The sequence below is a fragment of the Triturus cristatus genome, chromosome 10 (assembly GCF_964204655.1).
Source record: "Triturus cristatus chromosome 10, aTriCri1.1, whole genome shotgun sequence".
Taxonomy (NCBI): Eukaryota; Metazoa; Chordata; class Amphibia; order Caudata; family Salamandridae; genus Triturus; species Triturus cristatus.
Window position 1 is genome coordinate 1127145756 of NC_140593.1, and position 16283 is coordinate 1127162038.

The window sequence follows — 16283 nt, forward strand, 5'->3', positions numbered from 1 at the left end:
GCTGGGTGGACCATCCTATGGCCATGCACGGGGGTTCTGCCTGAAGATAATACGCTGATCAGTGGCACATAAATACTTAGCAAAAGACTTCACGAGGGTTAAGGTTGCCCCACCCCTACTTTTTCCTCTCAATACATGGACAGACAGTGGCAGACTGTAGGCCTGGCCACAATAGGAGTTAATTTACCTGGGTTTAACCCATCACCTGCACGTCTACCCCCCAAACTCGAGGGGCCCCACGTGGAATATAGGGCAAGCCTGATCCCGGATCCCATTCAGGGAAAGTACATAACCGCAATCTGATCCTCAATAGGAATGGTCTGTGACGACTCGAAGCAGCGCAGACTGACTTTTGAAAAGTCTATACGATCCGGGGAGGGATCTGGATTCGAAATGGCTGAGGGAGGAACCAAGACGGACGCCCACGCTACGGCATTGGTTGGGGCCGAGGACCTTATGGTAGAACCAAGAGCAGGCTTCAGGGCCCTGGACACTCGATTTGACAAGCTAGATGGGCGCCTGGACTCAATGGGGACACGCCTGGACCGGCACGAGGGATGGCTGGACAGTTCTTGTTTTAGACAATGCATACTGTGTGTATTTGGACACAGTGGAGGGCAGGATTTCGGATCTGGAGAATGGATCAGCTCAGACGACCAAACGATTAGAATGCATGGAAAAACTTTTAGTCAGTTGCATAAAAAAATGAAGATTTGGAGGTTAGAAGCGGACGTAATAACATCCGCATTCTGGGCTTTCCTGAATCCACGAACATGGGCCGCCTTGATGGATTTATGGAACAACCTGACCTGTTTGGCCGTGACTCGTTTACGCCCACGTTCGTGGGTGAGAGAGCTCGTCGTACCCTGAGGCAATGCCCGAACCCGGGCTCCCCCACGCTCATTGCTCGGCTTCTGAACTTCTGGGACAGGGAAACAGCGCTGCGCTTGGCAAGAGAAAAAGGCCTCGAAGCTGGAAAGGTTCATCGATTTCTCTTTACTCAGACTTTACAACCATGGTCCAGGATGCACAACGCAAATATGCTGTAGTTAAAGCTACACTCCCCAACCTGGGACGTAAGTATGGGATGTTGTATCCAGCACACCTGAGAGTGGAGGTTAACGGAAGGCCATGTTTATTTTGATACACCGACGGCAGTTCAAGAGTTTTGTTGAACATTTTCCACACTGCAGGGGACGCGCCAGCCCAGATTGCCAGGGCGGTCGCCTCCTGACTCCAACTCATGTGCTAGTGTGGATCTTTTCTCTGCAATTTAGTCCTTCCTTGGTACCGAGCTCAAGGGCCACAATATGGAGAAGCATCGCAGCAGATCACATAGCAACAGGACACATCAAATGCAAGCTGAAGTTATGTTATGTTATGTTAGTTACATTTTAATGCGCACAGCTGCTCCAGCGAAGGAGCGTCCTGGACGAAGGACTTATTGCATGACAAGACATAACTTTGCATTACTAATGTTTTTTTCTTACGTGATGCGAGGAATCGGCGTGGCGTTGCCACCCCCCAAGTGTGTACGCACCCAATAATTTAAATGTTAGCTTTTGGTTTCATAGTTTCTATATGCAGCACAATTTGTTGAGAGTGGGACTTCCCAGTAGTATCAGGCTTGGGGATGGATAAGGGGAGGGGGATGAGAGGGGCATGTTGTTTCACAATGTTGTAATAACTTTATTTCGGTCAACAGACCATGAAAAGTACATATAAACTGTGTCAGCACACAAAAAAAAAAAGAAAAAAGGAAAAATTCAGCTATATGTTAATACAACACATAACATTAGAAAAACATTAAACACAAAAATGTACTTAAAAAATTCTGCCTCGTACGCCACATATAAAGCAAGTAGCGAGAAACTGCGAACACAATAGGAGGATAAGTATCATAAATCAATATTCTACAAGCCTGTGTAAAATGCAGAAGTCCCAAGTTCTTGCAGATTGGAATCAGCCAACGTTTCCTGATTGCAGAATAGGCAGGGCAAAAGAACAATACATGAAAGATATTCTCGGTTGTATGGATGCATACGGGGCAAGTATCAATGCTAGACTTGGACCATTTAGAGGTAAAGGACCTTATAGGAAGGGTACCATGCCTTAGCTGAATATACAGCTTTCGGGCAGCTGGGGGTTCAATAAGATCCATGAATTCCTCAACCTTAGATTCTGGTTTTACAGAGAGGAACTCAGATGTCAACCTACCCAATAATGTAGAGCTCATTAATGTTTGATGGTTTAGCGAGCGTAACTGAGAGAGGAGTATATTCTTAGGTGTCCCAATGCAACAGATCTCAGGAGTGTCCCCTAGTCCAGAGAAACCGAGCCGGGTACTAACTCTACTAATATACTGAAGCCATGGAATAGTTTTGTGTTTAAGAATAGGCCAAATCTCAGAGAATTCTGCTCTGTAATCAGCTAATTCAGGAACAGACCACAACCTCTTCCAATACATAATTGGTCTAGCACTTATGATCTCCTCTATTGGAGATAAACCAAGATCGAATCTAAGAGGGATCAATGGCATGCTAGGCGGTAGTCCAACTAAATTTCTAGCAAAAGATTGCTCCACCTTTTTAAGATCCATAATCTGCTTATGCCCCCACAATTCAGCCCCATAAATTGCTGCCATTCTTGCTTGGCGACTATAAATTTCAAGTACAGGGGAAACCGGCCTATAAGTAGATTCCTTAAAAACTTTGCTCAGTCCCCCCGTCAGCTGAGATAGCCTAAGCGTAGATTTGGCAATCTGCTAGTGCCAATCAAAATTCTCAGTTAGAGTAAGACCCAGATAAGTGAATGTTTTAACCCTTTCCAAGGGCGCATCATGAAGTACTGGGTTTGGACGCACCCGTTTGGGGGGGTTGAAGATCATAAACTTTGTTTTACCTATATTGATTTCCAACCCCCGGAGGTCACAAAATTCCACAAAACCATCAAGGATTTTTTGAATGCCCGTTGATGTTCTAGACAGCAACAATGTGTCGTCTGCGAACATCAAAGCGGGCACTCTACCTGTGGCCAATCTAGGGGCATCGATATTTGCCACACCATTCAAGTGATCTACTAGGCCATTTATGTAGAGGCTAAACAAAGTTGGTGCCAACACACACCCTTGACGAACTCCTTTTAGGACAGGGAATTGGTCTGTAAGTTCACCATACCTCCCACTCCTAACCCGCGCAAAGTTATTTAAGTGGAGCCTCGAAAGGATAGCTAGCAGGTAGGGTGGGAGGCTTAAGTCTGCCAGTACTTTCCATAGTTTTGCACGTGGGATCAAATCAAAAGTTGATGAAAATGTTGTTGGTACCACAGGGCTCGACAAATGTACTCGACCGCTCGCAAATGCGACTGATTTTTTTGAAGGGCGAGACAGTTTTCAGGCCTACTTGACCGGCCTGGCGAGTGCTATCTGCCACTGCAGTAGCAGGTGAAGGCTCTAGGGGGAAGCACACACCACCTAGCATAGTGGTGGGGGTGCGGTGTGCGGTGAAGGCTCTAGGGGTGTTAGAAGGTGGTTCTGACACTATGGGCCGCCCGGATTTTTTGATTTTTGAGCACCTAATTGTTGAGCTTTTACTGTGGGGGAGCCTCATAAGTTGGGACTCACCCACAGTGAACTCAGGATGTAAGAGACTGCATGGGGATTTTACTGGTGTTCCCCTGGCTTGACCAGGCCACTGCGCAGCAGCTGGAGTAAGGGACACCGGGCTGGTTACATGCAGACACATGTGTACATGCGTGTGCACACATGTACGGGCTGCGCAGGGGAGATTCCTAGCGTGCGCAGTCCAGGAGCAGCTAAAAAGTGAATGGTGTGGCAGGACTTATGCAGTATTGGATGGGGATATGGAATAGGCTTTATACGCTGGAAAGAAGCCTGCCAGGGAAAGTCAGTGTGTTTTACTGTGTTTTCACTTCATTATTTCCCTAAGGGAATGTGAGGCCCATGGCTAAATTAACTTCCACAAGGCCTACAGTTTCCAGACCTGCACTAAAGTCCATTGTATTGGAGGTGAAAAGAAGTATTCTGCAGAGTCCAAAGTCATATTTGTACTGCTTTTGGGTCATCCAGAACTGTCATATTTCTGTGAGCCAGCCAGGACCAGACCCAGGCTGAGGGCTGACCTCAGCTGGATGGATTGATAACCTTTCTTCCTCAAGCTAGGGCCTCCTCTCCACGAAGAGAAGATGGGAGGGGCTACCGGCTCATCCATCAGCAGCTGTCACTGGGTGCCAGGCACCAGGCTGCACCAAGGAGGGAAGGCAGCGTGGGCGAAAGGGGCTTCAGAGACACTGGATGACACCATTTTTAACAAACCCAGAGGCTGGACAAGAAGGAGGGAGCAGGGGCAGGGACGTGATGTGTCGCTGTTTGATAGGACCAACAGGGACTTCCTGCCAGCCCCCTACTCAACTTTTAAAAAGTGCCTGCACAGGAAGAGAAGCTCTCTGGGGTGTGTGCTCGGCTGAGGCTGAAAGTGCTGGAGCCTGGCGCAATGGGCAGTTGGAAGGAGAGACCCCCTGACTGCCCCCAGGACCCTATCAGCACCAGAAGAAGAGCCCAGGACTGGTGCACAGAAACAGGGGCCTCTGCGCAGGGACAAGAGGGGCCCAGAAAGAGAGCCTGGCGAAAGGCTGGCGCAGGGAGCCAGTAAAGACAGCACACTGCTTAATCTACGCTCTCAGAGTCCCAGAGGGCAGAGGAGAGTGTTCCCAGTGGCGGGGCTGGTAAAGAGGAGCATGAAGCGCCCCATAATGCGTCGCCAGGCATTTGGAAATCTGCCGTTTTGGTGCTTTGTGGCCCCCAGAGGAGGGGGGTCACGCTCACTTGTGAAAAGGTGCTGGGGGAGCTGTTGGAGATGCCCAGTCTCCCCCCCCCCCCATCACGAAGAAATCTGCCATTTTGGTGCCTGGTCACCCCCAGAGGAGGGGGTCACCCTCACGTGTGAAAAGGGGTGCAGGGGGGCTGCAGGAGCACCGCAGTCTCCCCCAGCATAAAGAAGAACAGTCCACCCCTAAGTTTCACAGGGCATCTGAAAGAATAACCTCTCAAGGGCTCAGCCAGCCTTTAACACCTTCTAGGCTGGAACTTATGTTCTACAGCTGAGGGTGTACTATGAAGTGCATCACGGAGTGAAGGGCTGAGTTGGGGGATGTCTGGAGAAGGGCATCCCCTGGAGGTGAAGTGGTGTAATTGCACCGAAATGCATTTACTATTGGTTATTTCTTTTTATGTGGACTGAAAGTCACATGTGTAAAGTGAAGTACCTGTGTAAGGTGATGTTAAGCAAAAATGTAGTTATGTTGCTGGACCTTCCTGCTAGGGGGTCTGGCTGTATTTATGTAATCCCATGCTTTTACCTGAAGAGGCACACTGCAGGAGAAGTGTAGTTGCCAGGAGTACTTCTTTTGAAGGGACTGTAAGTCACATGTGTAAGGAGATGTCATAAGCCAAGTGGGGCTATGTTGCCAGACAGTCCTGCTAGGGTGTCTGGCTGTATATGCGCAATCCTGTGATTTCATCTGTGATGCCTTTAGGGGCTGTAATTGCAATGCATTCAAATGATCAACCAAGGTGATGAGTACTGTCATTCTAAAGTGTGCGTAAACATGGATTCTTGCTGCTGCGCTTAGGTGAAGACCCCAGACTGCTAGCCCTTAAGATATAGAGGTGCATACTTTATGGTCAGTAGGAGATGCTCAGTCAGGGTCTTGTGTCACCAAGGCAGGTTTACCCCTTTTTAATGCTTGTTGAGGTAATGGGGTGGGTCGCCACTGGGATGGTGCCAGTGCGCAGGGCCCTCGCTCCAGGTTATGTTCAGCTAACTGCATTGGGGGCAAGTTGATGTGCATACATGGGAGTGGTGGTACTAGACCCCCCCCCCCGCCCCCCCCTGCGGGAAGGGTGGAGATGTTATGCAATGTCACAAAGTAATTCCAACAGCTTATGTATATTTGTAAATTGGTGCATAGTATTGAGTGGTGTGTGTGTTTAATAAATGTACTCTTACTTTTATAAAGCAAAGTACAGACTGGACAATCAATTATTGAGTGTTATTTTTGTGCACCTGCAAATGGCGATTACTAGCCCACACCACCTGACTTGAGTAAGCCTCAGACTGCTCTGCAACGCTACCCTCTGAGAGTCAGGCGCTACAATTGGGTGTTTGGTTCCCAGTGAAGGACAAATGTAGTCATGTTATTTGTGCAGGCCTCACAGATGCTGCCTCGTTTTCCAACATTGGAGTTTTGTTGAACATTTTCCACACTGCAGGGGACGCGCCAGCCCAGATTGCCGGGGCGGTCGCCTCCTGACTCCAACTCATGTGCTAGTGTGGATCTTTTCTCTGCAATTTAGTCCTTCCTTGGTACCGAGCTCAAGGGTCACAATATGGAGAAGCATCGCAGCAGATCACATAGCGACAGGACACATCAAATGCAAGCTGAAGTTGAAGGACTTATTGCATGACAAGACATAACTTTGCATTACTAATGGTTTTTTCTTACATGATGCGAGGAATCGGCGTGGCGTTGCCACCCCCCAAGTGTGTACGCACCCAATAATTTAAATGTTAGCTTTTGGTTTCATAGTTTCTATATGCAGCACAATTTGTTGAGAGTGGGACTTCCCAGTAGTATCAGGCTTGGGGATGGATAAGGGGAGGGGGATGAGAGGGGCATGTTGTTTCACAATGAGTTCCACTCACTTGTTGATGAAAATGTTGTTGGTACCACAGGGCTCGACAAATGTACTCGATCGCTCGCAAATGCGAGTGATTTTTTTTGAAGGGCGAGACAGTTTTCAGGCCTTCTTGACCGGCCTGGCGAGTGCTATCTGCCACTGCAGTAGCAGGTGAAGGCTCTAGGGGGCAGCACGACCACCTAGCATAGTGGTGGTGGTGCGGTGTGCGGTGAAGGCTCTAGGGGGCAGCAGGATACGATGCCAATCAAGTGGTGGTGCAGTGTGCGGTGAAGGCTCTAGGGGGCAGCAGGGTACGACGCCAATCAAGTGCACGCACCACCTAACATACGGTGGTGTGGTGCGCTGCCTATCATTTTGTGGGTCCCAGGGCCGTCAATCGTGTAGCCCGCGAAAGCGCTACCAATTACGGTCCTAGACATCATTTTGGCCTGCCCCCCCGCTGTGCTGCTTAAAGTGCAGCAGTGACGCAGCACGCCACCACGCGCTCTCTTCAGTGGAGTCGGGAGTGAAGGGCGATTTGGCTTGCAGTCTAGGAGAGGTGAGTCGCAGTTTTTTCCATGTATATATGATTATGGTGATGTTGGGGGATATAACGCAGATAGCATAGGAATAGAATGTTCAGGAAGATGTGAAATTAGATAGAGGTCTGAAACCAGCATCTAGAGTCTACCCTAAAACAAATACTTTGTACCAGCTATGTGAAGGGCACAGAGGAAACTGATTTTTCTAAAGTATGGATACCTACGAAGCCCAAAGGCTTCTACATGTGCAGAATATGCTCCATCCGTCATCTGGGGTACAAAAGAAACACCAAATTCAAGTACAACACAACTAGGGAATATACAATTGAATAGTTTGTAAATTGTAATACTTGTTTCACTGTATATGTGGAGCAGCATTAGATGTTTAAAATCATGAATCCCCTCCCCCCCCTCCACAAGCGTCTCGGCCCCCTCCCTGGACCCCGGTCCCCCAAAGCGCATCCATCTTCGGCTCCCCCTCCTCTGGGAGACAGCTTCCTTTGCTCGCTTATCCTTTTCCTTTCTGTTCCTCTATTCTTTCTGACTACTTCTTCTCTCCTTCCTACGTTACCTGTTTTTGCTCTTCTTCAATATGGCAGAAGTTTTTTAATATTATCGCAAAGTGTGGTATCTTCTCTTCATGTGCTGGGAGTTTCATTATAGCTTGGGCACTACCCATCAGGATCCTTCTGTATCCACAACTGTTGTATTACCCCACTCTTCCCCTGGATCTCTGGATTCGGGGCTTTTGTACCTTTGTTCTCCCCCTATGCCTCTCCTAGACCTAAGACTTTTGCTCCTGCTGTGAATGACTTGGGAGGGTCCCATGCTCTCCATCGTACTTGGTTACCATAATTGGGAGGTGGGGTGGGGGGGTTACCCTGATGGGTCACTTTTACTCTGTCTTGCTGTACCACCCTAGCTTATGATGCCTAATCGCTGTTGTTCTTACTATGCCATATGTCTCTATATGCTTGCTTTCAATAAACATGTCAGGGAGATTAGACAAAAGGGCGATGAATATCCAGTGGCCACATTTATACATTAATAATAATAATAGTATGTCAGCTTTGTTCTTGTTTGATGCTGGGACAGGCTCCGCTCGCTCAGACTACTCAGCTGACAGACAGTGGAATCCGTCCGTAAATTATAAAGTTGTGGGCAATATAGTGAAGCACCTGAGTTGGAACCAATAATTGTGCAGGCTAGGCTTACATTAAATATTCATCTCCCTCGACCCGATAACATCGTGCTAAAGGGCTGCATTTTGACGACTTTTTAATTATTATTTGTTCTTCTTGAAAGCGTCCGGTCCTTTTTTGTGGTTTCTAATTAGTGCTGCATTTGGCCCGTGCGTTTTTAGTATTTCCCTAATCCCCTCACGATGCTTGAAATGCACATTAATTACGGCAAAGCGCTTTCTCCAGCAGCAGGGGCCTGCAACTGTTTACAGTGTGTGCGCCCATATAGAAACTGTTTAAAAACAGGTTTGTGACGCTTTTCCCGGATGAAGAGAGTCTGATTTTGGTGTTTATGCGGCATAGGGTTCCATGTATACTTGCACTTAAACGTCCGTACTTCTGTCAGTGCAAGAACCTTCACAAATAAAGTTAAGGACTGTAAGTAAGGTTTGCAATAAGTAATGAAAGGTTGCGTGAATGTCTCCTTTCATGTGCCACCATAACACAGAATAACATTCATTCTGCGCCTATACCCCTCCGTCGTGCAATTTTGAAGCGGCCTAATTGCTGGAGGCGTACTTTTTTGCAACTTCAAGTGACAGCAAGGTATAATTCATTACCACTCACTGGCCGTAGCTAATTCTGGGACCTTAAAGAGAGCCCCTTTCACTTGAATCTGGACAGGAGAACGGGTTATCTGAAGATACAAAGGAAATTAAATGAAATGTCTTTCTAGAGTTTATAATAATCCTGCTTATGCAAGTTGCATTAGAACATTGTGTGGTGAATGTACTATGCTGACACTGTTTCTCGTTGCTCAAGTGGGTGTAATTTGTGATTATTTGTATGTTTCCCTCACCTTCATTGCTTGATTTTGCCCGCAAGAAAGTGTCACTCATCACCTCTAAGGTGCGGATTGTGCAGATTGTGTGACCGCTAATTACGACACCCCCAGTTTCCCCCAAAAAAGTACATTTAGGCCCAGAGTTAGGCTTTGGGAGGGGGGAGTAGAGCTTCACTATCATAGATGTTGTTTCCGTAAAAAGATGGCGCAGTTGCAGGGAACAGCCTCAGCTGCTAGAATCCACAGGGCAGACCCCAATGTCACATTAAAACTAGACTAATTTGGTTTTGTCAGTGCCTATGCCAGGAGTACTTTTTGGAATGATTAAGGTTGTGTCCAGATGGGGCGTGGCTAGCGCCCGATGAAGATGGCGGCTGGTCCGTAGCTCTCCGGTACTGACGGGAGCGGAAACGGCGCGGACGCAACATCTTCTGAAGATATGAACCTCAAACTGGGAGGAACATCTTTCTGACCTCTTGTGGCGTCGAGGGAGCTGTTTGTCGCACTGCCTGGTGACCTGCCGGCGACTCTTTACACCCTGTGAGTTGAAGCGCGGCTGGTATAAGCTCGCGTCCGCCATTTTGGGCACTTACACAGACGGAGACGTTTCTTCTCCTCAGCGCGCTAAACGCGATGCTTTGGCGGCCGCTTACAATATCGGAAATGTTCTATTTTGCCCCTTCAGAGTGACATTCGACTTTACTTGAATTCAAGCTTTATTAATTGTGGCTGTCCTTTCACGCGCCGATGTCACTTTACAGCAGCATCTTCTACATAATTTTCAAACTTGGAGGATTATACCTTTAACTTTTTGATGCGCAGAGGGAATTGTTTACATCCTTGCCTGGTAACCCGGCACCAATTCCTCTTGTCACGCTAGTTGAGGCGCGGTTGCTATATGCCCGCGGTTGCCATTTTGAGTTACTTCAGTGAACGGAACCTGCCTTCTCCTCAATGTCCTAAATGCGGCGCTTTGACAATCACTCACAACATTGGAATTGCTTTGTTTGCCCTTTCAACTCGACATTTGATTCCACAAGTCCTCTTCTATGCAGGTTTCAATTGGGCCCGAACCCAAGGTTGCCACTTTATCCAGCTATATGAATAATTTTAACGCATATGTTTTGCTCTATCTACCATTTTATGACCTGGCCCTTATCTATCTATCCCTCTCTGTTATAACTAACTGTAATTGCCTTTTCATGCGGACATTGCACTCTCTACAAATCCCCATGTCATTCTACAAGTAATAAGGCTTATATTCCTGGCATGTCTCTACTGATACCTTTTTGCGGCATGTAACAGCGTTACATATTTCTTACTTATTTCCTTTGACCATATTAATTGCCTTATGTTTATTCAGGCCACTGTGAGTGTTTTATGGATCTGCACTTGATCTTATGCATCTCTACACGTATGTATGTTTTTTTTTTTTCGTTTTTTCTCTTTTATATTACACTAATGGATTAGGTTTTGAGCTGTTGCATGGTGCGTTATTATTGTTATTGTTATTGTTTTAGTTTAAGCTTTACCCTAATTTATGGGTAGAGTAACTAAAGGTTTTTCTCAGCCTAAATCCTCCACACGAACATTTTTAGTACGCACCAGCTCACGTTACAGCTGCTTATCCATGGATGACCCAACTAACATCTCACTTAAAGGCGCATCAACATCTAACGCTTCTTCAACTCCAGGTGCTACTAAAGCACCGAGTAAACGACTGAAGAAAGATCCTCCGTCGCCTCCCAAAGAATCTACTTCAGTCACAATGGATCTCCTCTTAGAAGAAATCAGGGCCTTGCGCCCGTTTGTTGAAGAGACCAATTCTAAACTACAGCTTCTCTCCGATAGGTGGTCAAATATGGAAGAACGTGTTATTGCATTAGAACACAATGTTGATTCCTTAAATTCTTCTACTTCCAAGGTTGATACCCTATGCTCCCAGACGTCCTTGTTACACAAACAAATTGAAAATTTGGAAAATAGAAGCAGAAGAAACAACCTTCGCATTTATGGTCTGCCTGAAGGAACGGAAGGTGCAGACTCCATCTCTTTCTTCACAACATTCCTTCCAAAGCTTCTCAAGTTACCGGAAGGTACTCTTCTTAACATTCAGAGGGCTCATCGGCTAGGACCGGCATCATCATCCTCGGCGTCCTCTTCTTCTGGAAGGAAGCCAAGAGGAGTGATTCTATACTTTCTGCAATACACTGACTTGCTCAAAATTCTATCGGCGGCTAGGGCGATGAATCGTATCACCTGGTCAGGGGCCTCCTTATTCTTCTCTCAGGACTACGCTAAGACAACTGCAGATCGCCGTAAAGAATTTCTAGCATTAAGACCGCAACTCCGTTCCATAGGTGCACGATATGGCCTCTTTCATCCTTGCTTATTTAAAGTCACCATTAATAACAAAACCAATACCTATGAAGATCCACTAAAGCTGAAGAGTTTTCTTTACTCCTATCATGCTGACTCTATGGACACTTCTTCACCAAATGCCAAATAAGCATTTTCTGTTTCTCCAATGGCCTTATAATAATTACAAGTTATATCTCTGATGTGGTTTTGCTTGCAGGTTGATATTTAGTAAACATAGCGTCTTTATATTAATCTCTCCTCTCCACTTAACTGATTGATTTCCCTTTTCTCTTCACAGATATTTTCATGTTATTCCTCCCCATATGTTCCAGCGTCTGTTGGTTCTGTTACCCCCTCCGTCTTCCCGGGTAGGCTTGGGACACGTCATTGTTCCGCGTGGCCTCACACCCCTCCATCCTTCGTATGTTCTGGATTGTATGTAAGTCCTGGATTTTTTACGATCTTCTTTTCTCTCCCATCATGTCCTTTCTTTTTTATCTTTATATCATTCTGAATATTTTGCCTTACTTCTTTATCACGCTAATATCTCTCCCTGTTCCACTTCTTTTCTCTATATTTCAAACACTGCTTTTCTATTGTAACTTTCTCTTCCCTTTTTCTCTTCTATCTAAGTTGAATTATTTTTCATACAGTTGTTTTGATGTTTGGTACAGCACAATTCGATTGAGTTTTTGTTCTAATCGGTGTTTAACACTTGTATACAGTTTTAGTTTATGCCCTTAAAATGTATTTCGTGGAATGTCAGAGGTTTGCATTCACCTATTAAGCGACAGAGAGTCTTGACTCATTTAGCTAAATTGGGAGCGGATATTGCATGTTTACAAGAATCTCATCTGAAGGCTGAAGAATCTGCAAAACTTAAAAGAGGTTGGGTAGGGGAAGTCCTTTTTTCCCCAGGTGACGGTAAACGCAATGGAGTCATCATTCTCTTTCGTAAATCCCTTTCTTTTAAAATATTGTCACAGTGTGCAGATGCAGTTGGTAGGTGGATATTTGTTAACTTCATAGTAGATGGTGCTCCAATCTCTTTGTTGAATATTTATGCGCCCACAGCAGGCGACTCTTCTTTTTGGACTTCCCTCGCCCAACAAATTACACAACATTTTGATGACAACTTTATCCTTGCAGGAGACTGTAATGAAATAATGGATCCATTTCTCGATCGAACTTCATCAGTACCCTTCGTCCCTCACAAATCTCACAAATCTTTTACCCAAACAATCAAGCAACACAAGCTCATAGATGCTTGGAGGCTTTGTAATCCTACACTGAGAGAATACTCTTATTACTCCCCGACACACCAGACTCAGTCACGATTAGATTATTTTTCTGTGTCCCATAGTGTATCTCAGTCATTGGTGGCAGCTGACATTGGCTCTATTTTGATTTCCGATCATGCCCCTGTCGCTATTCACCTTGATGTTTTGTTGAAATCCAATTTACCTCGTAAGTGGCGTTTTAATAGTGCTCTACTTTTGGACTCGGCATTTACATCCTCCTTTGTTTCTTTTTTTAATGAATATTTCCTTATCAACCAATCAGATACTATACCTTTCCATGTGGTGTGGGACGCCTTTAAAGCATCGGCCAGAGATTTTGTTATTAGATTTGTCTCAAGAAAATGAAAAAAAGGCGCAACAAATCACTAATACCCTACTATCCCAAATAAAGAGATTGGAGCACTCTTATTATTCCTCTAAATCAACAGCATGTCTGTCAGAGCTTATGAAGGCCAAATTCCAATTTAACCAAGATACAACTAATAATGCTTCTAACTATCTATTGAAATCTAGTGCAAAGTTTTATGGTGGCCAAAACAAAGCTGGAAAATTACTCGCTAACTATTTAAAGGTCAAACATAACAAACTTACTATAGAATCTATTTTCGACAGAAATCAAACATTGAAGTTCAGGGATGAGGATATTCTCAATGAATTTCTTCATTTTTATAAAACATTATATATATCTGAAACTCTTTCTTCAGACCATTCCATTTCTCAATTTCTGTCCAAAATCCAACCCACACCCACCACATACCCAGATCTTTCACTTTTAGAAACTGACCTTACGCAGAAGGAGCTTCTTAATGCCCTAAAATCACTTAAAAAAGATAAAGCCCCTGGCCCAGACGGATTCACTGTGGAGTTCTTCACTCACTTTGCACATTTACTTATCCCTAAATTACATACCCTCATCACCAATTTCTTACAGGCAGGACGTTCGTCTGGTTCTTTTTCGGATGCCCTTATATGCCTAATACCTAAGGATGGTAAAGATCCACAACACTGCAAAAATTACCGTCCTATTTCCCTCGTCAACATAGATTATAAAATTTTTTCCAAAACCCTAGCATCGCGTTTGGAGTCCCAATTGCCTGACCTCTTAGGCGCAGAACAATCCGGTTTTGTCAAGGGTCGACTCCTTACGGATAATACTCGTTTATTCTTTGATGTCCTTTCCAAGGTCTCTCAGGTTCCTCATTCCTTAGCAGCAATCGCCTTAGATGCAGAAAAAGCATTCAACAGAGTTGAATGGCCATATCTTTTTCATACACTTAAATGGTTTGGTTTCGGTCCAAAAATTATTGCTCTGATATATCTATTTTGTATTCTAGTCCGAGGGCGGCTGTATGTGCAAATGGCGGTATCTCTTCTTATTTTCAACTCAGCAGAGGTGTCCGACAGGGTTGTCCACTTTCTCCGTTTCTTTTTAATCTTGCTTTAGAACCTTTTCTACAGAGAATTCGTCAAAATGATAACATTCATGGTTTCACCTTCAAAGAGACTAAAGTTAAAATGGCAGCTTATGCTGATGATGTCCTTCTGTTTCTTTCGCAACCTCAGCTCTCCCTTCCCGCCTTTTTGGAAGAAGTTGACTCCTTTGCATGTGTTTCTGGATACAAACTAAACAAAGATAAATGCGAAATCTTGCCCCTCACCAAATATACTTTTAAGGCTGACTTTGTTGCCTCTGGTTTCACATGGAGTCCTCAATTCATTAAGTATTTAGGTTTACACTTTACCTCTTCCATATCAGGAACCATATCACGATGTATGGACAAATGCATACAAAGGTTGCTCTCCTTAAGAGCGAAATGGCACCCGCTATACTTGTCTTGGTGGGGCCGCTTAGATACCATAAAGATGATGCTTTCACCTATAGTTTTATACACAATTTCTAATATTCCACTCTCTATTCCTTTAATATATTTTAAAAAATGTAACTCTATTCTGTCCTCCTTTTTATGGAGTAACAAAAAATCGCGCATGTCTCTGTCAAAGTTGATTCGCCCTAAATCAGAGGGTGGTGTGAACTTCCCTGATTTCCCTATTTATCACAAATCCTTCTTATTACCTCAGGCTTCGAGATGGCTCTCTAAGTCCTATACTAATTGTCCTCTTTGGGTCACGCTTGAGCAGTCGTTCATTTCCCCATTTTCGTTTCAAGAAATTTTATCTTTCACGCATAAGCCCCAATCTGTATCCACTCCTGTAATTAAACATACATCTAGGATTTTACCGTCGCTCACTTCTTTGGCCCCTCCCGATTGGACTTCCTTTCTCAACCTTACTATATGGCATAATGTCTATATCCTAATCAATAATAAGCCTATATTTTGGAAATCTTGGAGAAAACGAGATCTGATTTGGGTGCATCAATTATATGTCCAGGATAAGATCATGCCCTTTGCACTTCCGAGCATTTCCTTTGACCTATCTGCATCTTTTCGCTCTAAATACTCCCTTCTGACAAAGGCTATTCAAACCGCCCGCATGCAGTGCACAGCCCCCCACCACTCTGCTCCTCCTGCGCTTGTCCATGCAGATAAACTCCGATCTCTTCTTTTTCATAGATCTAGGGCTTCTGTTATATAAACTTTTTTACATACTTCACTTACTCCAAGAGAGAAAACTAAAGTAGAATTATCCTGGGAAAAAGATCTTGAACTTTCTTGGCCCGTGGAGTTTTGGGACAAAGTCTGGCTTAAACTTAGGAAGTCGTCTAGGGCTGCAAGCACCATACAGACACTTTTTTTTATTTATAATAGGCTCCTGCTTTCTCCACTTACTCTCAATGCAAGACACGCTAACATTTCAGATGAATGTTGGACTTGCTCCTCACCGCATGCTGATTTATATCACCTGCTTTTCAAATGCAAGTCCGTTCATGATTTCTGGGAAAGGGTATGGTCTCAAATTAATTTGATTTTTGAATCTTCTCATCATCTTTCTATTTTACATATTTTCTTGGGAAGTCTATCTCCTGTTTGGGAGGGTTGTACTTCCAATGTAAAGATAATAGATTTACTGTTAGCTGTTGCTTTTCAACAAATAACTAAGAATTGGAATGATTTCACTAAATTATCGTATCAAGCATGGTGGTATGCTGTTTGCCACAATCATAGATTAGATACAACATATGTGTACCCAAGGCACATGGCATCAAAACGCTTAGATTTATGGATGCCTGTCACACTTTTTATTGATGTTAGTGCCCGACGATCTCTGTCTCTTACTCCTTTCCAGCAAGAAGTGACTAAACCTCCATGACTTCCTTCATGTTGATATTATATAGTTTAATCATATGCAATTTATAATTGATGTATTAATTCTGAGTATAACTATTTCTTTTTACAC